Source organism: Oncorhynchus clarkii, chromosome 9 (assembly GCF_045791955.1).
Source record: "Oncorhynchus clarkii lewisi isolate Uvic-CL-2024 chromosome 9, UVic_Ocla_1.0, whole genome shotgun sequence".
In the NCBI taxonomy this organism is placed as follows: Eukaryota; Metazoa; Chordata; class Actinopteri; order Salmoniformes; family Salmonidae; genus Oncorhynchus; species Oncorhynchus clarkii.
This window is the reverse complement of record NC_092155.1, coordinates 25,752,533-25,777,146: the sequence shown is the minus strand read 5'-3', so window position 1 is coordinate 25,777,146 and position 24,614 is coordinate 25,752,533. Positions and strand designations below refer to the sequence as shown.

The following is a 24,614-nucleotide window of genomic DNA, read 5'->3' as shown; positions in this document are numbered from 1 at the left end:
CTTTATGACTCAAATGTCTCCGTATTGTAGTCTTTGTCCTCAACTTTCAATGGATCTGGGACCATTTTGTCTATCGCTGTAGTTAGCGAGTGCAGTGAATTTTTCCACCTCCCTGTGGAAAGAATGCTTTTTGCCTGGCTGCCCGTCACACTCGAGGGAGGAGGCAGTGAGTCTTGTGACATTTCAGCTGAGCTTTCCTTCACCCCTCAGCTACCTCTGTCTGATTCCAAGGACCTGTACTTTATCTGTCAAGGACCACCACAAGCATTGTAATGGCACCAGAGCCATTATATAATAAATATTGCAATCAAGCTTTTTCCAAGACTATTTTGGCTGTTCTCTCTTCACTCTCCTTTTCTATCTCATTTTCTCAGTCTCACACTCTCTCCTGCTGATAGTCATCATAAGTCAGACAGATGGCCAAGATGTTGTTTTTTTTCTCTCGCTCGCTCGTCTATCTGCTGATAGTCATATGTCAGGCAGATGGTCAATAGGACGAGCCTTGTATTTATTCTGTAGCTCCTACAGCCAACACACAGCCTTCACAGGCAGCAGATGACGTCACAACCCACAGCGCAAAACCTTTATCAGACTTGTATGTAAAGCATGTCTGCTGTTGGATATGTTGGTGGAATGTGTTTGGCATTACGTGAAAGTTAAACAAAAACGTGGCAGTGCTATATTTCACAGTGCTAGACTTTCAGTTGTAAACAAAGCTGTCTTAGAATGTCACACAGAGCAAGAATCCTACTTTTGGGTGCGATTGTGAGGCCGGTTGGACGCACTGCCAAATTCTCTAAAAATGACAGACGCGGCTTATGGTAGAGAAATTAACATTAAATTCTCTGGCAACAGCTCTGGTGGACATTTTTTGCAGTCAGCATGCCTATTGCGCGTTCCCTCAACATTTGAGACATCGTGGCATTGTGTTGTGACACCTTGTTTTGTCACCTGTGTAATGATCACGCTGTTTAATCAGTTTCTTGATATGCCACACCTGTCAGGTGGATGGATCATCTTGGCAAAGGAGTACTGCTCACCAACAGGGATGTAAACCAAATTTGTACAGAACATTTGAGAGAAATACGCTTTTTGTCTGAATGGAACATTTCTGAGATCTTTTATTTCAGCTCATGAAACATGGGGACAACAATTTACATGTTGCGTTTATATTTTTGTTTAGTATAATTTGGTCTCCTGAGAAATTAAGCTAATTGATTGCACGCAAATTGACCATTTTAATATATAGGATTCATATAATATTCTAGTCGATCGCCAAACAGATCTGTTAACCCAACGATAAAGTCTTGTTTTTATTTTAGTTTTATTTCTCTAGTGCTGTTGACGGTAGGTGCACCCGACTCAGCTGCCCTGAAGTTTTCCGATTTTGAACCATTTCATGTGTCTGAAGGTGCATACTCTGCCTTCCCGTCAGTCCCGGAGAGCAAATCAAGTGCACTATAGGCCTACCGCTGGTCAATCGTATGGCTCAACAACCAGCACTGCAGCTGTAATGAATGAGTAGGACAGTGTATCGATAGGTTTGTGTTGGTTGTTGTTATTTTTAATGTCGAGGAATATGTCACTTTCTCTGTGTTTATAGGAGTAACAACATGATTTTGTGCGTGAGGCAGAAATAATGTGGTGCAACTCGAGTTTCGCCATCTCTGGAACACAGTGTCCCTTTTTGGTCAGTGTCAGCGGAGGAAATGGAGAGCGGAGGGGCGATGAGAGGTGGGCCCTCAGTCTGCTGCTCTCTCCTTCCACTGAGACTGACCATCGGATGCAGGCACCATCAGCCCATTCAAATTTAAAGCAAATTATTCACTAACCTGGATTCACCTGGTCAGTCTAGTCAAATGGCCAATTTGGGTGCAATTAATTAGCTTAATTTCTGAGATCAAATTAGAATTCAACAAAATATTTCAGAACAATCTGTGATGGTGGTTGTCATGGCTTGATGAAATAATATGGAATGACTCAGCCATTTGTCATTCAAATGACCCTCCTATTTAGTCAGTGGACCAACCCCATGTCAGTGTCACTCAGACCCTGTTCACAAAGTCCTTTTGACTCCAACTGGCAGTCTGCATATCTTCTCCCTCTATAGCTGGTAGTGAAGGGAGAACTACACTTGGAAAGCCACAAATAGGCATTGAGACATTGTGCTCTTGCATACTAATTTGTGCACTGTGTTGTAGCCTATTGGATTGAACTTGTGCTGATGATCTGTGTTTTTGTGCTCTTATGCCTGCCTGAGATGCAACATGAAATTGCTTTGGCCTTGGAAAAACTCATCACTTTTGACACACCTTTTCATCGAATTGGTGCGTGGGAGGTTTACGACTTGTGGTGCATAGAATTGATTTTTCTGCCGCCTTCTCTCTCGACTGTTGCATATGCTCTGTCTGTTGAAACAGACGATGCTCTGGTGTGAAATCTGACAATTTGCTAGGACCTGGGACCTTTCCTGTTTCTTGAATGAATATTTAGCCATTTGACATTATCATACACAGAAATCAACAACGTCTGTTGTAGGCCTATGTTGCACTGTATGTTCGTGAATTGCGGTATTACAGCAGAAGACTGTCTTTTATCATCATTGTTCATGTCAGTGGTAGGTTACAGGCCATCTTTTTAGACTGAATGACCTATTTCGCTGCGACTCTTTTGCTTTGTCTCACACGTCAGAAATATTGACTATTGACCCATCCGACGGATATGAAAAGGTGTCTGTTCGTCAGTCATTGCGGGGAAAGTCCTGTCATATTTCCCCTCTCTCTGTCAAGAACTAGAAAGATGTCAACCGCTCGTAATTCAGTGAAGACTATGCTTATTTTCCAGGTTGGCTAGGTTAATGCATTAGCCTAGCCAGCCTGAGCTGTGTAATATATTAGTCTTGATGCACTTGGTTACCCAGAGCAGGGGAAAAATCAGGAGTTCAATCAGACTTCTGTCAACAGGTTGCCTGCACTTAAGAACAGGTGGTCCAGGACTACGTTTAATCGCTCTTTGGCCCAGTCGTGGATTTTCTCTCGTCTTGTTTGCCTATTCTGCTGGATGGCCGCATCATTTCTTCCATCTGCGTAGACAGGTTTGTTTTCCATTTTTGCTGCAAATTGCAGATGAGGAGGCCTTGTGCCTTCTGGCAAAGTGTTATAATAAGCTAATATGTATTTTCCCCTTTAACTGTGCACATCGGTGACATTTTGTGGATTGCTGCCTAATGTGTCTGGGAAAGGATTTGCAGTTCAGGGGTGGGATCTGTGTTTTTGTAATCATGACGTTCTTCTCAGTTCTGATTGACAAGTAATAACGTGGTAAACAAAATACATTGCTGATTGCCTCATTGGCTGGAATGAGTAGGCTCAGGGATAGGCCTCAGTGTTGTTGGCCTAGCTCTCACTGAGTGGGGAATGTCTTGTGCATACTGAAATCTCTCAATGCATGTCCCCCCTCCCCCCCTGTTATTTTCTTTACTCTTAACCCAAAACTGATGTAGTGAGATGTCCTCTTCAGCATAGGAAAAGTTGAAACATCTTCTCATAATACATTGTTTTGATTCATTAACAACACATTGTTTTGGTAATTACAAACCGCAGTTGGAATCACTCACACACACCCCTGCCTCTGCTCTGCTGGAATAATTGAGCCCTGTCTGAACAGACTTGAGGTTGTCTGCTGTCAATGGCCACACGCGCATGCACGCATGCACAGACTTACACACACACACACCAGGTTTTCCGTTAGCCAGTAATAGCCGGCTTTTGCCCCCCCCCCCCAAAGAAATTATAAAAAGCCAATCAATAAAACTGCCGCTGGCCAATTGACCGGGAGAAAGAATTCCATTGCAAAATTATGCTTTTTAGCCTGTTCTTTGATGGAAATACCAGTCGATGGAGATACATTTGACCATGCTTCTATGTTAATTTGTGGAATTAAATTGGTGAGTGTGTATTAGTCATAATGTTCAAACCATTTGCATAGCATACATATACAGAGCTTATGAGTGGGAAAATTGGTCAGACAGTGCGAAGCTGCTCATTTGTTGGTTCTGGTGTGAAACGTGTTTTTATAAGCCCAATCATTGCATAACAATTTTAAAATGCAATCGCATGTTAAAACATTTTTGATGGCCACAATTTAAAAAGCTACTATTTGTATTAATTAAAGTGCGCTTCCCATTCGCCATTCAAGTGCATAATGACAACGGAAGGCAGGCTTCAGCACATCACACACCACTTTGCAATGAGCTGGAGGCATTTATGCATTTTGAAAACTTACACTTAATTGTTTGAAACCAAAACATTTTACTTCATCATGAGACGTGTCTTACCTTGCTTCAAAGTAAAATCTGACCATAGAAATGTTAAGGCAATTATTTTAGACTTCCATATACTTATTAAACCAGTAGCCTATTTCTCTCATGCTCTAATGGTTTTCAAATAAACGTTCTTTCATTGTCCAGCAGCGAAATGTATAATTCTAGTCATGTTAGCAACCCATGCTAGTTGTATCTTTAGATCTCCCCTATTTATACATTTCTAACGGATATTTTCATCTCTGTCACATGAAACCGTTCGCGTTTGACTACTGTGGTTGCATTATGGAATGAATGTTTGCTTACTTAAAATGTGAAGAAATAATAGTTTATAAACATTTTTAAGCAAAACGTTCTGATCTCTTGCATCAGCCTCATTATAAAAAAATTAAAAAAAATGTTATGAAGCCTAGTGGTTGTAAGAATTTGGGATCTATATTCCCACAACTGTCCCAGAGTTTGGAAGAGGCTATTTCTTTCTTGCACAGAACATGCTGACCAATAGAATGTCAACTTTTCTACTATGAGGGATATTCGTTTGACATAAGCTAGTGATTTTGCCGTTCGTTACTCGTCTGGCTGGCTGAGGAAAAGGAAATGTGGCAGTAATTCCAACGAGGGTGCCGATAGACATCTGGCTCCCAAGCAACTTTGCCCTATTTAAAAAAATTAATTAATTAAAAGTTATTTCCCACCTTTATTAGCTCAGATCATTTTTAGTATTATTGCATACAGCCGGAAAAACCTTTTAGATATCAGAGCAGCGGTACCTAACCAGCATTTCGACCAGAAAAACAACTCTCCTGAATTGGATCCTTTGTCCGTACCCTCCTAGGCGGATCCACTTATTCCAAAGCCTGCTTCGAAACACCACCAGTGTGGAAGAGGTATTCGGAGTGGACTTTTAGTCTGACTCAGTAGGTGTGCAAACCATCCGCTTCAAACGTCAGTACAGAGACAAAGCGGAGTCACAATTCAACGGCTCAGTCATAAGACGTATGTGGCAGGGACTCCAGACAGTCACGGATTATAAAGGGAAAACCAGTCATGACGTCTTGCTACCGGACAAGCTAAACACCTTTGTCCGCATCGAGGACTGTGAGCTATCGTTCTCCGTGGCCGATGTGAGTATGACATTTTAAGCTTGTTAACCCTCGCAAGGCTGCCGGCCCAGACGGCATCCCTAGCCGCGTCCTCAGAGCATGCACAGACCAGCTGGCTGGTGTGTTTACGGACATATTCAATTTCTCCCTATCCCATTCTGCTGTCCCCACATGCTTCAAGATGGCCACCATTGTTCCTGTACCCAAGAAAGTGAAGGGAACTGAACTAAATGACTATCTGTCATCATGAATTGCTTTGAGAGGCTAGTTAAGGATCATATAACCTCCACCTTACCCGACACCCTAGACCCTCTGCAATTTGCATACCGCCCCAATAGATACACGGATGAGGCCATCGCACTGCCCTATTCCCCCCCCCTGGTTACTCAACCCTGCACCTTAGAAGCATGTCCTTAGAAGCTGGCCCTATGTACATAGACATGGAACACTGGTCACCTTAATAATGTTTACATACTGTTTTACTCACTTAATTTGCATATATACTGTATTCTAGAGAAGCCAGCAGCTCCATAAGAGAAAGACCACCATGGTTGGCACAGTTAGAAAGAACAGGCCTGCGCTCCCCCTGCACTCCTCACAACAAGAGGGAGAGAGGCCTTCTCATCAAAGTTTTGACTTCACCACCCCTCTAGTTTCTTACCTCCCAAAGAGGAATAAGAATGTGGTCCTCCTAAGCACACTGCACAAAATGGCTGAGATCAGTGATTGTGAGGGCAGGAAGCCAGCCATCATCCTGGGCTACAAGCACAACAAAGGAGGCGTGGACAACCTGGGCAAGGTGATTGGAACTTACAGCTGCAGCATGATGACTGCCTGCTGACCCCTGGTCATCTTTTATAACATCTTTTTATTTCATTGATGTGTCCTCATACAATGCCTTCGTGATATGGAACAAGATCAACCCTACCTGGATGCCTGATAAGCAGAACAAGAGGAGGGTGTTCCTGGAGCAAATGGGAAAGGCACTTGTAACCCCACACAATCAAAGAAGGGAGCGCCTCCCCCGCACTGCAGCCTCTGCAACGCTTGTGAAAGCTATCTTGTCCTTATCCACCTGAGGCGAGGATATGCCAATTCTGCCCACAAAGAAAGTCTGTTAAACAAATACTATATGCTGCACATGTGATAAATACATCCTCAAAGTCCATGCACACACACTTGCATACTGTCCTACATGTGCTAATTAGAGTTGATTGATTTATGTTTTTGTTTTTGTTTTGTATATATTATCTTATTTTATTCTTATTGTTGTTTATACACCTTGTGGGTGAGGGCAATGGTTCAAAAAAATGGGAGAAGACTAGTATTTTGTAGTTGAAATCCTCATTGTACAGTATATAAGAATATTTCACTATGTTGCCAAAAAAGTTCAAGACTGTCATTGTTTCCCTTCAATAAAATGCATTCAAAACTACTTTCTGCACATTTCTGCTACTTTCTTAGTCTATAGAAGTGCAATCTCTTGGGAAACAATTCATGTTTACACCTATGCAGTACCTTTTTTAGCAATAATAATAAACTTCTACTTTAGTAAAGAGAACAGTTATGACAGGTGTGTTGTAATAAAAATGAGTGATGTCCACTGATTTAAATGCGTTCTTTCTGCATTGTGAAGAAGGAAAACGCACATATTCATGAAGCCGCTGTAGAACTTTTTGAGTATCTAAGGGCCCATGCCACATTTTCAGCCTCCTGAGGGGAAGAGGCATGGTCGTGTCCTCTTCACAACTGTTGGTGTCTGTGAACCGTGATGGATCCTTAGTGATGTGGACACCGAGGAACTTGAAGCTCTCGACCCACTCCACAACAGCCCAGTTGATGTGAATGGGGGCGTGCTAGGCTCTCTGTTTCCTGTAGTACACGATCAGCCCCTTTTTGTCTTGCTGACGTTGAGGGAGAGGTTGTTGTCCCGGGTCTCTGACCTCCCTTTAGGCTGTCTTGTCATCGGTGATCAGGCCTACCACTGTTGCATCGTCGGCAAACTTAATGATGGTGTTGGAGTTATGCGTGGTCATGGGTGAACAAGGAATACAGGAGGTGACTAAGCACACACCCCTGAGTGGCCCCCGTGTTGAGGGCCAGCATGGTGGATGTGTTGTTACCCCAAACACACGTGCACACACACTTTTGCCATCTGAATCAAATCAGGCAGAGGGGGTTTCAGCTATTCCCCCCCCCATTAATAGCCTGATTCCTCCTCCAGACGAGAACACATGGTTTTCCTGTTCTTCTTTTCAAATGGGGGTTTTTGTTGCCGCCTTATCCCGGCTCTGTGCCGCAGACACCATACTGTGATGACAGGTTGCAGGGCCACTATTTTGCCGTGGGCTCTGTGGAGACTACAGCCATGGAGTGGTACTTTAGAGAGACATGGGTACCGCACTTATGAGGTGTAAGTCCAAGCTGTCACCAGATTGATGAAAGGGGCCACATACCAGACGTTTTGAGCTGGCTTTACATAATATGCAGTTGTATATGAAAGTCTTCCAAAGGATATTCCATTTAACAATCAATATAACGATTCCTAAAGCTATGAGGATGAGACAAAAACACACGTTGTGCTTCTCTTTCCAGAATGGAGGTTAGAATTGTCAGAGCGATATTTGTGAACTGGAATGAGCCTCAAGTTGATATGAATGAATTTGCTTCGCCGGACCTCAGGGGCCTCTGGATAGTGGTTTGTGTTATCGGTGTTCTAGTTGATGCCCTAGAGATATTGTTGAATCCAGTAAGTGATTGGTCATAAGTATTGTTTGCTTATAGTACTGTAAAAGGGAAGGAGGTGGCTTACTAAATTTGTGTGGTGTAGGTTTTCAAGACAGTAATTTAGATCGGTGAACATAAGACGTGTTATAGGTTCATGTTATTGTACGTATTCAAATGTTCTTAAACATTTGTCTAGAGAGAAATATCTGTGCTTTGGTAGGAAAACTGTCAGTCTTTTCTGTGATATGTTCATATGTCTCTCTGTATGACAGTGTTGTGTGTGTCACTCACTGCCATTGCCATTCTCCTCAGACAAGTTGGTCCCCAGTCTCCAATGAATGGAGCTTCATGACAGGGCCTCTGCTCTGCTGGAATAATTTGAGACAGGCTTGTCAGAACAGACACAAGACTGTCTGCTGTCCATGACCACACACACACACACACAGAAGACCCATCCCGCCCCCCACAAGACCTAACGTCCAGGGTCTGTTGTGTGACAGGAATGAGATGACTGACTAGAGGAGACCATTGGGGAGAGAGTTGGGGGTTTCACTCCGTACAGTTCATGCTGAAGAGTGAACCACTCTATAACCCTATAGATATTTGCCCCTACAGCTTATTTGCTTGATTTATGTGGATCTTGCTTAGAAGTGTGCTTGGGAGAGACTATAGAGTACTGTTAAAATTGGACGATAGCTTGGCACTTGGAACAATGTGTGTGGTGAGGGTTCCTAGAAGAGTCCTCCTCTGCCTGAGGGCCGTTGGACTGGCATTATTGGCTTTTGTCAGGTTTTCAAGTTGAGACCAGCACCACAGCCAAGAAACATGACCTGTAATACACAGGCATAGAGGGGCCTGGCCTCTTCCCTGTGAATGGAATGACTCAATGGAGAGTAAAATATAATGAGTGAGGAATTGGCCAGCATGCCTCCCCCCTGTTGACCAACGGCCAAAGCCAAGGGGAACTTCTGCCATATTGCTTACAGAAGGGCCATGTTCATAAGGGCACAGTGTAGTGAAATGTTCAGGTAGTGCCTCATCCATTTATATATTTTTCCCCCCTTGGCTATATTCGGTAGGGCACAAAACGTTTGAAACAAAAGCAAGCGTTTCTTAAGCCCAGGTTGTCTCTCCCTTTTTTCCCTGTCCTTTTCTTCTGTTTGGTGTAAATACGACACGACACTGGTGAACGTTGGGTGAAACAAGACTGGTTAGACTAGTGTTGGCACTTTCTATAGGCCTCTGTTGCTCATTCACACAGCCATCCCAGTGGAGACGGTGCTTAAATGAATGCAGAAAATTGCAAATCAAAACTTTTCTCCCACAGCGACTGTCATTTTTGTAAAGCCTATTTGATTCGAAGTTCGGACATTTTAAAGTTTGTATTTGAACTATTTCTAAAATGCATACTTCCGTTTTTTTTCTGATTTCAATTCACTCAGGCGTAAGAGGGAGACTTGCGCTAATGGTGCTGGCACATGCGCAGATCAAATACACAGCTGGAATGCTGATTAAGCTGTTAACATGTCCTAATAATTCGAACGATTGCTCAGAAAACCAGGTTTTAATGGGCGTATGCTTACTTCGATTTAAGATAAACAGAGTGAAGTGTTTACATGACTAATGCCATACTCGGCCTACTGCCACAATCAGTTTAATATTGAATTATTAGTGTGCATGTAAACGTACTCCCTGTGACACCCAAGTAGTTCAGCTCTGCCCCAGAGTTACACAGGGGGACAAACTGTTCTGTTTTATAACCTTTTTAGTGACCAGTTAAAACATTAGGAAAGACTGTAGCACAATGGACATTTCACAGACCAGTTCAATTGGCCTTTAATATTATTTAAACTGTGCTTGATAATGCTCTCGTTGTACGAGGATGTGTTTTTATGACCCTACCTGCTCACGCCTGAGGCCTGCAGTTGTTTTAGAGTCAATGTTTTGTCTAAACACATTTATTGCTGAGTCATTTATGTTGATGTCAGATTGTAAAACGGTTAGTTCTGGCTACGCAATCTGATTGGCCGATGCCTCTTTCATGTTCCCTGTAGTCTACAGGGCCGCTATCCTCACAAGACAAGATGGCCGAACGTGAAAGGAGCACATGCCAGCTTCTGTTTACTATGTCCTCAAAGGCTTTTAATTTTAATCCCTTCTCCTTCTCCCAAAGTACTGGCGCGCACAGTTTATGGCTGAGAATTAATTTTTTATTTGCTTTCTGAATGTTTAAGGTGTACTTTAAAAACGAGCCTTACCCGCTTTTATTTATTGTAGGCGAACGTCTTCGTTGAACTATTTTGTAGGCCACAGAGTTCACGTAGGCATACATTCTCCACGTGATGCCCTTTGAAGAACCACACCGGATCGATTTCCTGCGGGGACTCACCCCTTCCCAGATAGAATAACAACACGAGTGGCATGGGGGCTGCCTGGCATTGTTCGGGGCTGGGTTGCCATGGCAGCGCTAGTGTTTGTGTACATTGCACAGTCTGTCCACAAAGAGAATACGTTGTGCTTGTCTTCTATTTTACTAGTGTGTGTTCGTGTTCAGGGTAGCCTAAATATAGGAAACACACACATCCTCTACCCAGTGTGTGTGTGCGCATGTGGCCTACATATGTAGGATCTTAATTTGATCACCCTGTTGCAGGAGAACTTTCTCCGGGATGCTGGCCTTCTAGGCGGAGTTGTAAAGACTGGCCAATAAATTGAAAAGGAAAGATTAAGATGGGCATAAGAACACAGACACTGAACAGAGGAACTCTGCCTAGAAGGCCAGCATCCCGGAGTCGCCTCTTCACTGTTGATGTTGAGACTGGTGTTTTGCGGGTACTATTTAATGAAGCTGCCTGTTGAGGACTTGTGAGGTGTCTGTTTCTCAAACTAGACACTCTAATGTACTTGTCCTCTTGCTCAGTTGTACACCGGGACCTCCCACTCCTCTTTCTATTCTGGTTAGAGACAGTTTGCGCTGTTCTGTGAAGGGAGTAGTACACAGTGTTGTACAAGATCTTCAGTTTCTTGGCAATTTCTCGCATGGAATAGCCTTCATTTCTCATAACAAGAATAGACTGACGAGTTTCAGAAGAAAGTTAATTGTGTCTGGCCATTTTGAGCCTGTAATCGAACCCACAAATGCTGATGTTCCAGATACTCAACTAGTCTAAAGAAGGCCAGTTTTATTGCTTCTTTAATCAGAACAACAGTTTTCAGCTGTGCTAAAAAGGGTTTTCTAATGATCAATTAGCCTTTTTATAATGATAAACTTGGATTAGCTAACACAACGTGCCATTGGAACATAGGAGTGATGGTTGCTGATAGGTGTTCAGAGGCCCATTATGTAGATCTTCCATAAAAAATCAGCTGTTTCCAGCTACAATAGTCAATAACACTGTATTTCTGATAAAATGTTATGTTAATGGGTAATTTTTTACATTTTCTTTCAAGAACAAGGCAATTTCTAAGTGACCTCAAACTTTTGAACGGTACTATATATAATATATATTCTCTCTCCATATATTTAATTTGACAATTTTCACCGTCCGGAGGAATGTGATCTGGGCCTCTGTGCCATTAGGACAGCCATTAGTGAGGCTTGGCCTGGTGGATTAGGTGATTGGCAGGCAGCTGATATCACCTTGCTTTCACTGAGTTGTTCTCTCTCAAGCTTGACACCTTTACTTTTTCTCACGTCTTCCTACAACACACTAACCTTGTTGTGTGGGGTGCGTACATGCGCGTGTGTTTTGTTGGGGGTCCATTTCGAAGTATAGGTGCAGGTGTTCAACAGGTAATCCACTATGCTGCAGAATTTCAAGGGGTTGGTTGAGAGTGCTGTTGTCAGGGAAACGTCGATGGAGCCAAACACTTTGCCAGGACCGTGTGCTGAATACGAAGCCACGATGATGCTGCTTCTGTTTCAATGAACTCAAGTCCCATCTTTAGCTCAGGGGGAACAGAGGAATCATCATCCAAACCAGACCAGACCGACATTTCCTCTCAGTTGAATTCCATTCAAGGTTGTGTTTGTTATGAGATTCTGTGTGCATGAGTTTACATACTCATAATGTAGTTTATATAGGCCTATTTGTTGTGGTTGTAGGAGAGTTAGTTGGATGTAAAAGGATGATGAAGTGTGATTATTTTTCCTAATGGTGGGCTGATGGGACTAATGGGCTACTATTCCGAATATTGGGATATGTTTTGTCTGAGCCTTACCAAGTACAAGGCCTAACGGTACATAACACGATGGGGGCGACGAAACGACGGAAGCCTCTACTTTTCAATGAAGGGAAGGGAAGTGGGCGGGGTGACCGTTGGGCGATTCGAGCCTGTGGAAACATGAACGGGGGAGACTTAAATTGTGGAAAGCTGAACTTTATGCAAATACTCTGCGATGTCACGGTGCTATTGACAAATCGAAGCACGCTATAGCTTCCAGACCCTACTGGATTGGCTGTTGATATTTAGCAGTACCTTGCTAGCACCCAAACGAGGGCGAGGCTAGGGTGGCGAGGCAAAATACAAGTGCTAGTTAACAGGGCCGGTAACAGCGTTGGCAGGACTTGTACAGTGTTTGTTTGTAGATCTCTGTTTCTGTTTACGTTTTGTCTTGTGGATCCTTTCATTACCAACCGCGTGTGTGTTTATTTATGTGAAAGATCAGGCATCTGGGCCCACAGTGCCAGGAAGCTGACATGGCCATAGCATGACCGTGAGTCATACCCACCACCACTCTGTGATAACAGTTTGCTCCTGACTCCTACTGGCACCATATCAGCTTGAGAATAATGGTCTCTGTTTGTTACAGAGTGTTCTACCGTTAAGTATCCAAAGAAGAAGTAAAAATGCTTCTTGTACGCCGGCTAGTGTGGGACTTGGTCTTCAATAATCAAGTGAGATTGTAAATGTATGGTTTGAGTAGATCATTGTATTCAACAGCTAGGCAATATGATTTGTTACAGTGGATTTTACTGGCCTACTTATCATGACATTGTGTCCATAGTCCATCAATATGTATGTTTTAATTGTCACATTAAAAGACAATGCAGCTCAGCCTCGTTTAGCTATTGGTAATTCAATGCATGATTTAGATATGGTACCAAGATGCATAAATAACTCACTCCCAGTTGTGTGAAAAATATGTTATTGATGACATCAGCCACTTAAGTTGGGTGTTTTGTTTGGACTGCTGCAAATACCCATTAATTGAACAGTATGAACCTGAGCCTTCATCCTTAATCGTGTGAGCGTGCATGTGAGCGTGCAGGCCAGATGAAGCAATTCAAATGTCACTCTGGATCTTCGATTACCCGTGCAAGCATGTTGACTCCGAAGTCTTAACTATTCATGAGATCTGAAATATATGAGGTGGGAGTAGCTTTTTCAAACCTTGAGCTGTAAGGTACACTGAGTGTACAAAACATTAAGAAAACCTTCCTTATATGAGTTGCCCTCAGAACAGCCTCAATTCGTCGGTGCATGGACTCTACAAGGTGTCGAAAGCGTTCCACAGGTATGCTGGCCCATGTTGTTCAAAGGCACAAATATTTTGTATTTCCCATTCGCACTCTGAATGGCACACACACAATCAATGTCTTAATTGTCTCAAGGCCTAGAAATCCTTCTTTAACCTGTCTTCTCCTCTTCATCTACACTGATTTGAATTAGATTTACCAAGTGCCATCAATAAGGGATCATAGCTTTCACCTGGTCAGTCTATGTCATGGAAAGAGCAGGTGTTCATAATATTTTGTACCCCACTGTTACAGACCAGGGTTGTTTATTTTTAAAAGCCTGATGTACCACTTCAGAGTTCTGATGCGAAACGTCTGATACGGCTTTGAGAGAGCCAGACCCCTCTATGCATTAAAGACTAACAAGACAAGCTGTTTTCCAGTCACAAGTCCACTAACCACCACCAGACAAACACATTCTCTGTGCCATAAGAGCATTGATCTAGAACACATTTAATGGTGTGCTTTATTTCACGGCAAAAAGTCTATTAAGAATGAAAGCTAGCTCTGACGGTTAACTGTGAGGTGTAACCATGGATACGATGATTTAAATCTCTGCAGAAAGTAGTACCAACAGTGGCTTGTCTCCTCTGTCTGCTATAGTGCACTGCAGAGCATACTAAGGACTCTGTTCAATCAAACTAACTCACTATCTGGATGGTGAAGGGGTCCGGACAAACACCATTATTTTTGTGGTATGAGAATGCATGGCCAGATTCATTTGGATGAGAACTTTGTTTACTGCGCAAAGCAAAATAAACTTGACTGCATTTTGATTTGCACACACACATTTTCAGAGGAAGAATTGCTGCCTGTGGTTTTGCCCTCTGAGTAAAGTAAATAGCTCAGGGAAAGAGCATGTTATGTGGGATGTATCTCAGCTCCTTTGATCCTGAAGCCCGGTCCCATTCACTCTCTCCAGAATCGTTCCATGTCATTTCAGCAAGCCATGACGCCACCCATCTTCGATTGTTCTGAAATATTTTCTGCAGTTAGAAACCGATACGATAAGCATTCCTGTAACATTATTTCATGAAATATAACTTGAACTCTGAAAAAATGTAGCTAATTGATTTCAGATAACATTAATTAAATATAGCACCTATCGTCTGATTTGGACAACATCTTCCTACCAGTGAGTAGTAATACATGAGGAATTCCCAAAAAATTCAGAATGCCACCCATGGACCCCCCCCACACCCCAACAACCAGTATCTGTTCTCCATGTCTGACAAGTAGTGTGAAGCTGAGGTTTGGAGTATTGCTTCTTAATACTATAATGTATTCACAGTGATTTTGGTAATGGTTATGTTCCCCTGTTCAGAGAATTTAGACATTTGAAGTCTCTTGCCCTAATTCCCAAAATAGAGTGGGAAAGTACCAGGTTTTGCCCAGTAGATAGTGCTATTCCTGCTACCCACCCTTGTATCCAGTTTGCTGGTTTCGTGTTTATTAAATTGATCACAATATTTTCGTTGAAAGTGGGTAGAAAACCATTAGCTCTAGCTGATGGTGATGACAAATTGTGTGGCCATCCTCACAAGTCAAGCCAGTCCTCCATGAAAGCAATTTAGTTTGTCCTTCTCTAGAAACCTAATGGTTCAACCCAACTCTCCTTTAAAAGTCTAACAAATGGCAGCTCTCTGAGAGGGCTTATTCCTATGGTGCAATTCTCATGAATACTTTTCCTACAAGCCCACAACTTGGAGAAATGGGCTGGAGACGAAACTGCGGCGAAAACCCTAATAAAATAAAACAATTATAAACCATTGCGTGGTAGTCTTATGTTTTCCAATACAATTATTAGAAAAATCTCTATAAGTGACATTTACCATTAAACCCAATACCAGTGCCATTGTATTGTTGGGACTTTCACCATTGTAGACCATTAGAGACCATAATGGTTTGCTTTTGTTCACAAGGAGTGGTCTAACTAATACACCACACACTCAAAGGGGCCGTTTCCTGGACAAAGATTAATCCTAGACTAAAAAGCATTTTCAACTGAGTTTTTCCATTGAGTTTGGCTGTTCTGTCTAGGCTTAATCTGTTTCCCGGGAAACAGCCCCTCAATCCATTCTCAACCAATGGAAACTCATGATGCTGAAAAGCCCTTGGCTAAATAAATAAATGATCTCACTCCAATACATTTTAATAGAAAGTTAGCAAAAATAGATAAGATCTTGATACCATGGAAAGGAAAATACCTGTCTATTTGTGGAAAATTCACCCTGATTTAACTCTTTCGTCATCACAGTTTACCAAGCGACCGTTTTTTTAAAATTAAATGAGCAAAAAATATATTTATTTGGAATGGCAAACCAGACAAAATGAAAAGGTCCTATTTATAATATGAATTAGGAGGACAGAGATTAAATATTAAAACATTAGAAGTTAAATATTAAAGCATCAGACCTCTCACTAAAGGCATCAGTCATACAAAAGTTATAGTTAAATCCGAAATGGTTCTCTAGTAAATTACTAAGAATGTCTCACCCCATGAACAAAAATGGCCTTTTTCCTTTTATTCAGATTACAACCGCTCACTTTCGGTTATTTGAAAATGAAATCAGCTCCAAAATATCATTATTTTTTTAACAAGCCATAGAAAGTTGGTTGCAATTTCAGTTTAATCCACCTGAAAAGAAAGAGCACATAATACAGCAAATATTGTGGTTAAACTCAAATATACTAATTGATAAAAAAAACTTGATTTCCTGATAAAATGTTTAAAAAAAAAAAAAAAATGTAAATAGACAATCTTTGTAAATTATATCATAAACAGGACTGGTGGAGTTATGTCACACATGCAGCTAACAAAGACTGTCTGCTCTACCCAAAATTTCAACCAACTAATAACAGCATTACCACAAAAATGGAAGAGGCAAATGGACGGGGGAAAAAGTAAGGAACTTGTCTGTCGGCCCTGCATTAAAGACCAAATAGGTTCAAGAAAATTGTGATAAATGAAAATATATACCAGTTTCATTTAAGGACCAAAGAATTGACAGCTGCGCCATGTAAATTGTAAAATAGTTGGGAAGAGATCTTCGATGTACCGATTCCATGGCACAACGGCGCCGGATTCAAAACTTCACATTTTTCTATTTAAATGATTCTACAAAATTCTTGCAACCAATAGAATGTTATATACAGTTGAAGTCGGAAGTTTACATACACCTTAGACAAATACATCTAAACTCAGTTTTTCACAATTCCTGACATGTAATCCGAATAAAAATGCCCTGTCTTAGGTCAGTTAGGATCACCACCTTATTTTAAGAATGTGAAATGTCAGAATAATAGTAGAGAGAATTATTTAGTTCAGCTTTTATTTCTTTCATCACATTCCCAGTGAGTCAGACGTTTACATACACTCAATTAGTATTTGGTAGCATTGCCTTTAAATTGTTTAACTTGGGTCAAACGTTTCAAGTAGCCTTCCACAAGCCTCCCACAATAAGTTGGTTGAATTTTGGCCCATTCCTCCTGACAGAGCTGGTGTAAAGGAGTCAGGTTTGTAGGCCTCCTTGCTCGCACCCACTTTTTCAGTTCTGCCGACAAAGTTTCTATAGGATTGAGGTCAGGGCTTTGTGATGGCCACTCCAATACCTTGACTTTGTTGTCCTTAAGCCATTTTGCCACAACTTTGGAAGTATGCTTGGGGTCATTGTTCATTTCGAAGACCCATTTGCGACCAAGCTTTAACTTCCTGACTGATGTCTTGATGTTGCTTCAATATATCCACATATTTTTCCATCCTCACGATGCCATCTGTTTTTTTAAGTGCACCAGTCCCTCTTGCAGCAAAGCAGCCCCACAACATGTTGCCACCCCTGTGCTTCACGGTTGGGATGGTGTTCTTTGGCTTGCAAACCACCTTTTCCCTCCAAATAATGGTAATTATGACCAAACAGTTATATTTTTGTTTCATCAGACCAGATTACATTCCTCCAAAAAGTATGATCTTTGTCCCCATGTGCAGTTGCAAACCGTAGTCTGGCTTTTTTTTTATGGCGGTTTTGGAGCAGTGGCTTCTTCCTTGTTGAGCGGCCTTTCAGGTTATGTCGATATAGGACTCGTTTTACTGTGGATATAGATAATTTTGTACCTGTTTCCTCCAGCATCTTCACAATGTGCTTTGCTGTTGTTCTGGGATTGATTTGCCTTTTTGCACCAAAGTACGCTAATCTCTAGGAGACAGAAGGTGTCTCCTTCCTGAGCGGTAAGACAGCTGCGTGGTCCCATGGTGTTTATACTTGCGTACTATATTTTGTACAGATGAACGTGATACCTTCAGGAGTTTGGGAATTGGTCCCAAGGATGGAACAGACTTGTGGAGGTCTACAATTTTTTTTCTGAGGTCTTGGCTGATTTCTTTTGATTTTCCCGTGATGTCAAGCAAAGAGACACTGAGCTTGAAGGTAGGCCTTGAAATGCATCCACAGGTACACCTCCAATTGACTCAAATGATGTTAGTTAGCCTATCAGAAGCTTCTAACGCCGTGACATCATTTTCTGGAATTTTCCAAGCTGTTTAACATCTTATGGATCCCTTCACGCGCCAATCCCTTTAGCGGGATTGATTTGACAACATCCAGTGAAATGGCAGCGCGCCAAATTCAAACTACAGGAATATCAATATTCAACATTCACGAAAATATATGTGTATTACATCAAAATAAAGCTTAACTTCTTGTTAATCCAGCCGCTGTGTCAGATTTCAAAAAGGCTTTACGGCAAAAGCAGAACATGTGAGATTATCTGAGGACAGCGCCCTGCATACAAACACATGAAAATCAGATTTCAACCAGACAGTGTGACAAAAGTCAGAAATAGCGATATAATTAATGCCTTACCTTTGAAAATCTTATTCTGTTGGCACTCAAATGTCCCAGAAACATCACAAATGGTCCTTTTGTTCGATTATGTCCCAATAATGTCAATTTATTTGGTGCGTTTGATTCAGAAATGCACCGGTTTCAACTCGCCCAACATGCCTACAAAGTATCTAATAAGTTACCTGTAAAATTGGTCCAAACATTTCAAACAACGTTCCTAATCCAACCTCAGGTACCCTAAAACGTAAATAATCAATAAAATTTAAGGTGGAATAAACTGTTTCTGATACCAGATAAAAACAATGTGAAGTGCGTTCCAGTTCACGCGCACCAAACAGTGGAGTCCACCTGGAGTGACACTTACAAAGAACAGCTGTACTTCTTAATTTCTCAAAAGAAAAACATCAACCAATTTCTAAAGACTGTTGACATCTAGTGGATGACATAGGAACTGCAACCAGGTTCCTCATAAATAGGGTTTTCTATTGAAAACCATTGGGAAACACAATGACCTCAATTTTTTCCCCCTGGGGGGATTGTGCTCGGGGCTTCGCCTACCAAATCAGTTCTGTTATACTCACAGACATTATTCTAATAGTTTTAGAAACTTCAGTGTTTTTTATCCAAATCTACTAATTATATGCATATCCTAGTTTCTGGGCCTGAGTAGCAGGCAGTTTACTTTGGGCACACTTTTCATCCGGACATGAAAATACTGCCCCCTATCCCAAATAAGTTTTAAAGGCATAGTCAACTTAGTGTCTGACTTCTGACCCACTGGAATTGTGATACAGTGAATTAAGTGAAATAATATGTCTGTAAACAATTGTTGGAAAAATGTATTGTGTCATGTACAAAGTAGATGTCCTAACCGACTTGCCAAAACTATAGTTTGTTAACAATACATTTGTGGAGTGGTTGAAAAACAAGTTCTAATGACTCCAACCTAAGTGTATGTGAACTTCTGACTTCAACAGTATATGGGGAATACATTTTTCCCAGCTCTGTAGAGTTTGCTGTGAGGAGTCATTAGATCATTTATTTTGGTACTGTCCAGATGTAGCTCATTTTTGGTCACAGGTCCAAGAATGGCTGAAGAATTGCAACATTTACTTAGCTAATGCTGCAGATACATTCGCACTACTGGGTGATCTGAAAAGTCATAGTCAATTGATAAATAATCTAATTATTTTAGCAAAAAAATGTTCTTTCATTTACAATCTGTAGAAACTCTGAGAATAGAAAGGTTCAGTACTTTTGTGAAGCATCACAGGACACAGTTGAAAAATATATGGCAAATGGAAAGCTTAAGTGTTATTATTTAGTTTACTCCAATTGGGGGAGGGGTGGTATTGTTTGCTGGGAATAATAAAAGGAAATTATATTCTAAAAAGATGTGTGTGTGTGTGTGTGTGTGTGAGACACACACCGAGTTGTACGAGATCTTCAGTTTCTTGGCAATTAATCGCATGGAATAGCCTTCATTTCTCATAACAAGAATAGACTGACGAGTTTCAGAAGAAAGGTCTTTATTTATGGCCATTTTGAGCCTGTAATCAAATCCAAAAATGCTGATGCCCCAGATACTCAACTAGTGTAAAGAACTCCAGTTTTATTGCTTCTTTAAGCAGAACAACACTTTTCAGCTGTGCTAACATAATTGCATTAGGGTTTTCTAATGATCAATTAGCCTTTTAAAATGCTAAACTTGGATTAGCTAACACAACATGCCATTGAAACACAGGAGTGATGGTTGCTGATAATGGGCCTCTGAACGCCTATGTAGATATTCCATTAAAAACCAGCCGTTTCTAGCTACAATAGTCATTTACAACATTAACAATGTCTACACTGTATTTCTGATTAATTTGATGTCCTTTTAATGGGCATAAAAATGAGCTTTTCTTTCAAAAACAAGGACATTTCTAAGTGACCCCAAACTATTGAACAGTAATGTATATTTATCCCAAAAATATAATATATGGGGAATTGGAAATGATGCAGGCAATTACATTGATGGAAGTGATAATAAATAAATAAACAAACAATAGGACTCTGGCAGTGCTCCTCCTGCTCCTCCTTGCACAAAGGTGGAGGTAGCGGTCCTGCTGCTGGGTTGTTGCCCTCCTACGGCCTCCTCCACGTCTCCTGATGTACTGGCCTGTCTCCTGGTAGCGCCTCCATGCTCTGGACACTACGATGACAGACACAGCAAACCTTCTTGCCACATCCCGCATTGATGTGCCATCCTGGATGAGCTGCACTACCTGAGCCACTTGTGTGGGTTGTAGACTCCGTCTCATGCTACCACTAGAGTGAAAGCACCGCCAGCATTCAAAAGTGACCAAAACATAAGCCAGGAAAGTGACCAAAACATAAGCCAGGAAGCATAGGAACTGAGAAGTGGTCTGTGGTCCCCACCTGCAGAACCATTCCTTTATTGGGGGTGTCTTGCCTATAATTTCCACCTGTTGTCTATTCCATTTGCACAACAGCATGTAACATTTATTGTCAATCAGTGTTGCTTCCTAAGTGGACAGTTTGATTTCACAGAAGTGTGATTGACTTGGAGTTACATTGTGTTGTTTAAGTGTTCCCTTTATTTTTTTGAGCAGTGTATTTAAAATGTTGCAGGAATGGTAATCTTACCTGTTCCTTAATGCAAAAACTATTTTGGAAATCCTCCTTGTGCTTTTTGAGGTGGAATGACCCTCCATGAAGCTAGCCGAAGAGCCTATGTGTTCACCCCCCCTCCCCTTTGACCACTCCAGGGAACTTTAGCATTTCCATTTACTTCTTTTACCCTGGAGCAACCAAACCACATCAGAGGGGGCGCCACCCCTCCCTCATTAAAGGCGTTTTTTATTGCCTGCCTTGTTTGTGGAAACCCTGAGTCATTCTTCCTTGATCGTTCACCTAACATGAAACTGTGTTGTCTCGCTCTGGACCATTATGCAATCCTTTTGAGGGGTGGAATCCAACAGGGGTGCACCACTCAGGCTCTTGAGTAGTACTGGGAAATAACCGAGTAAATTAACTTAACTTGTGCTCATCTAAGGACTATGATGATGCATCATGGGTTTTCTTAAGTACAATTGTAGAGAATGACTCGAGTTTAGTCCAGACACATTTCGGTAAAAATAATTAACAGTGAAAACGTACAACATTCTGGCAAATATATATATATATATATATATATATATATTTTTAAACTAGACACTTTGCCAAAAACTAGACATCTTAGTCTTCAGAGTGATAGTTTATTTTTTGCAAATGCATCATAGTTTTGTAACCACATTTAGCTACAGACATGTTTAAAGCTGGTTTAATGAGAATCACCTAACCCTAATTCTAACCCTAAACCTCAACTTCACCCCTATGCCTAAAATAGCCTTTTTCTTGTGGGGACCGGCAAAATGTCCACACTTGTCAGAATTTTCCTTGTCCCCACAAGGATAGTAAAACCCAATAAACATCGACTTCATGGCATGCCAACTACCACGGCTGTTTGAGTTCATACATACCCTTTCACTTACTGTGGACCTTATGTGATTCATTATTGCTCCTGTCCAAATATGTATAGTTGTGAATGCACAAGTGCAAAACTCAGTACATCTTGTCCCCGTCCTTTCCTTGTACAGACAGGACACAATACCCATGTAGCCTAGTGCATGACATTTACTTGGAACAAACAGGGCACAGGTCACCTTTCTGACATGGTGAGAGAGTGGTATGTCTCTTTATGGAACCAACTGCAGGGGTACAAATGTACTGTAGTCTGTAACCGAGGTGACAGCCCTGTTGTGAGGTCCCAGTCTTTGGTCGACATAGGGCTGGCACAATTATTGTGTAATCGTGTAACTGACAATTATGGACAATAACAGTGAACTTTAAAAAATAATCGCCATCTTTAATACATTTATTTTAGGTGAGAGAGGGATTCAACTCGATATTATAGTTTACCTAATAGGAGTTTGGTGGTTAGAGTTGGTCATAATTTTACGAGCAGAGCAGCTTAAGTTCCAAAAGTTCCAAACGGTTAAAATCATAAAATCAACTGTTTTTTAGACAGGGGTGTCAGCAAGGCTGTGTTGTATTTATTAGGGGCACTACATTGCCAAAATTATGTTGTCGAACATCTCATTCCAAAATCATGTGCATTAATATGGAGTTGGTACCCCCCCCCCTGCTGCTAAAACAGCCTCCACTCTGCTGGAAAGGCTTTCCACTAGATGTTGGAACATTGTTTGCTGGGACTTGCTTCCATTCAGCCACAAAAGCATTACTGAGGTCAGACACTGATGTTGGGCGATTAGGCCTGGCTCGCAGTCGGTGTTCCAATTCATCTCAAAGGTGTTCGATGGGGTTGAGGTCAGGGCTCTGTGCAGGCCTTCTTCCACACCAACCTCGACAAATCATTTCTGTACGGACCTCGCTTTGTGCATGGGGGCATTGTCATGGTGAAACAGGAAAGGGCCTTTCCCAAACTGTTGTCACAAAGTTGGAAGCACAGAATCATTTAGAATGTCATTGTTTTCTGTGGTGTTAAGATTTCGAATACACAGCCAGGAGACAACAAGAATCATTTGCGGTCTTCTGGCTGTGTATCCGTTTTGTTGCTCTCTCCCTCTCCAATGTTTCTTTAATCAACTGCAATGAACAAAAATATTAACGCAACATGTAAAGTGTTGGTCCCATGTTTCATGAGATGAACAAAAAAAATCCCCAACATTTTCTATAGCTTATTTCTTTCTATAAAAAAAATGGCACAAATTCGTTTACATGCCTATCAGTGAGCGTTTCTCCTTTGCCAAGATAATCCATCCACCTGACAGGTATAGCATATCACGAAGCTGAAAAACAGCATTATCATTACACAGGTGCACCCTGTGCTGGGGCATTACAAGGCCACTTTAAAATGTGCGGTTTTGTCACAACACAATGCCACAGATGTCTCATGTCTTGAGGGAGCGTGCAATTGGCATGCTGGCTGTAGGAATGATTGGCTGGGCCTGGCTCCCCAGTGGGTGGGCCTATGCCCTCCCAGGCCCAGCCATGGCTGCACCCCTGCCCAGTCATGTGAAATCCATATAATCAATGTATTTCAATTGACAGATTTTCCAACATGAACTGTAACTTAGTAAAACCTTTGAAATTGTTGCATGTGGCTTTTATTTTTCCGACATTCAAATTGGATCCAGATTATGAAGGCATTTTTTTTGTAGAGCCTACATTCAGGTTTGACTATTAAACACTGTTATGAAGTGGGCTACATTAAGTAGAGCCTGCCGGGTGCTCCTCCCTCAGTTCAGAGGGGCCACGTTTCTTCTCCTGCTCCTGCCCCATGCTGCAGCTGACTCACGACTGGAAAATGTCACTTCCTGCATGCTTTTCCACCTCTCTTTGAAGAGAATGGGATGTTTGCTTTCTTAGCTTTTCTTTCTCCCTTAGACAGCCGTTTGCTTCATTTTGCCGTATCCTCCTCCCGAAGCCCAGTGTTTTTCTTGGACGCCTGAATAACCTCTTTTTGCACCGTAAAGTAGTTATTCTAACTGTATAAATGAAAATAGTCCGTCTTTAGAAGCCCACCACTCTCCCACAAGCAAGGTAACCTGGGACTTATGCTGCCATGTTATTTGAGACTACCGTTGACAGTATTTATGCCTGTGGTTATTGTGCACAGTAAATGGCTTGTTCAGGAAAGATGTTGAGGGATTTGAGTAATTTACAGACTATAACAAGTTATAGTTATAATATCTACCAGCAGAAGAAACAAGCTGTGATAGTTTCCAACCCCTCTCACTGAGAGCAGAGGGTTCGTGCTCCATTAGCTGTTAGACTAATTGCATCTAATTACTACCTCTATGCCATAGTGCTTGTTATGGCTAATTGATGGATCATTCTACTTCTTCTACAGCAGGAAATCGAAGCATCTGATTAATCCTCGCCGAGCTTCAGCATATGGTCGTCTTGAATCTCGGGAAGGAAGCGTTTTTATATCCCAAGTGAATAGAATAACAGGACCCCGTGCTCTCGTTTTCCAGAGAACGCTTTGTAAGACTCGTGTCATCTTGATTTATGCTTACAGTGGTGTTTTGCTGCA

The 24,614-nt window shown here is 41.6% G+C and overlaps 1 protein-coding gene across 1 annotated transcript in view; it reads left to right on the top strand.

Moving 5' to 3' along the window:
* Positions 1–24,614, top strand: part of LOC139416126 (DENN domain-containing protein 4C-like) — a 74,439-nt gene that overhangs the window by 2,282 nt on the left and 47,543 nt on the right.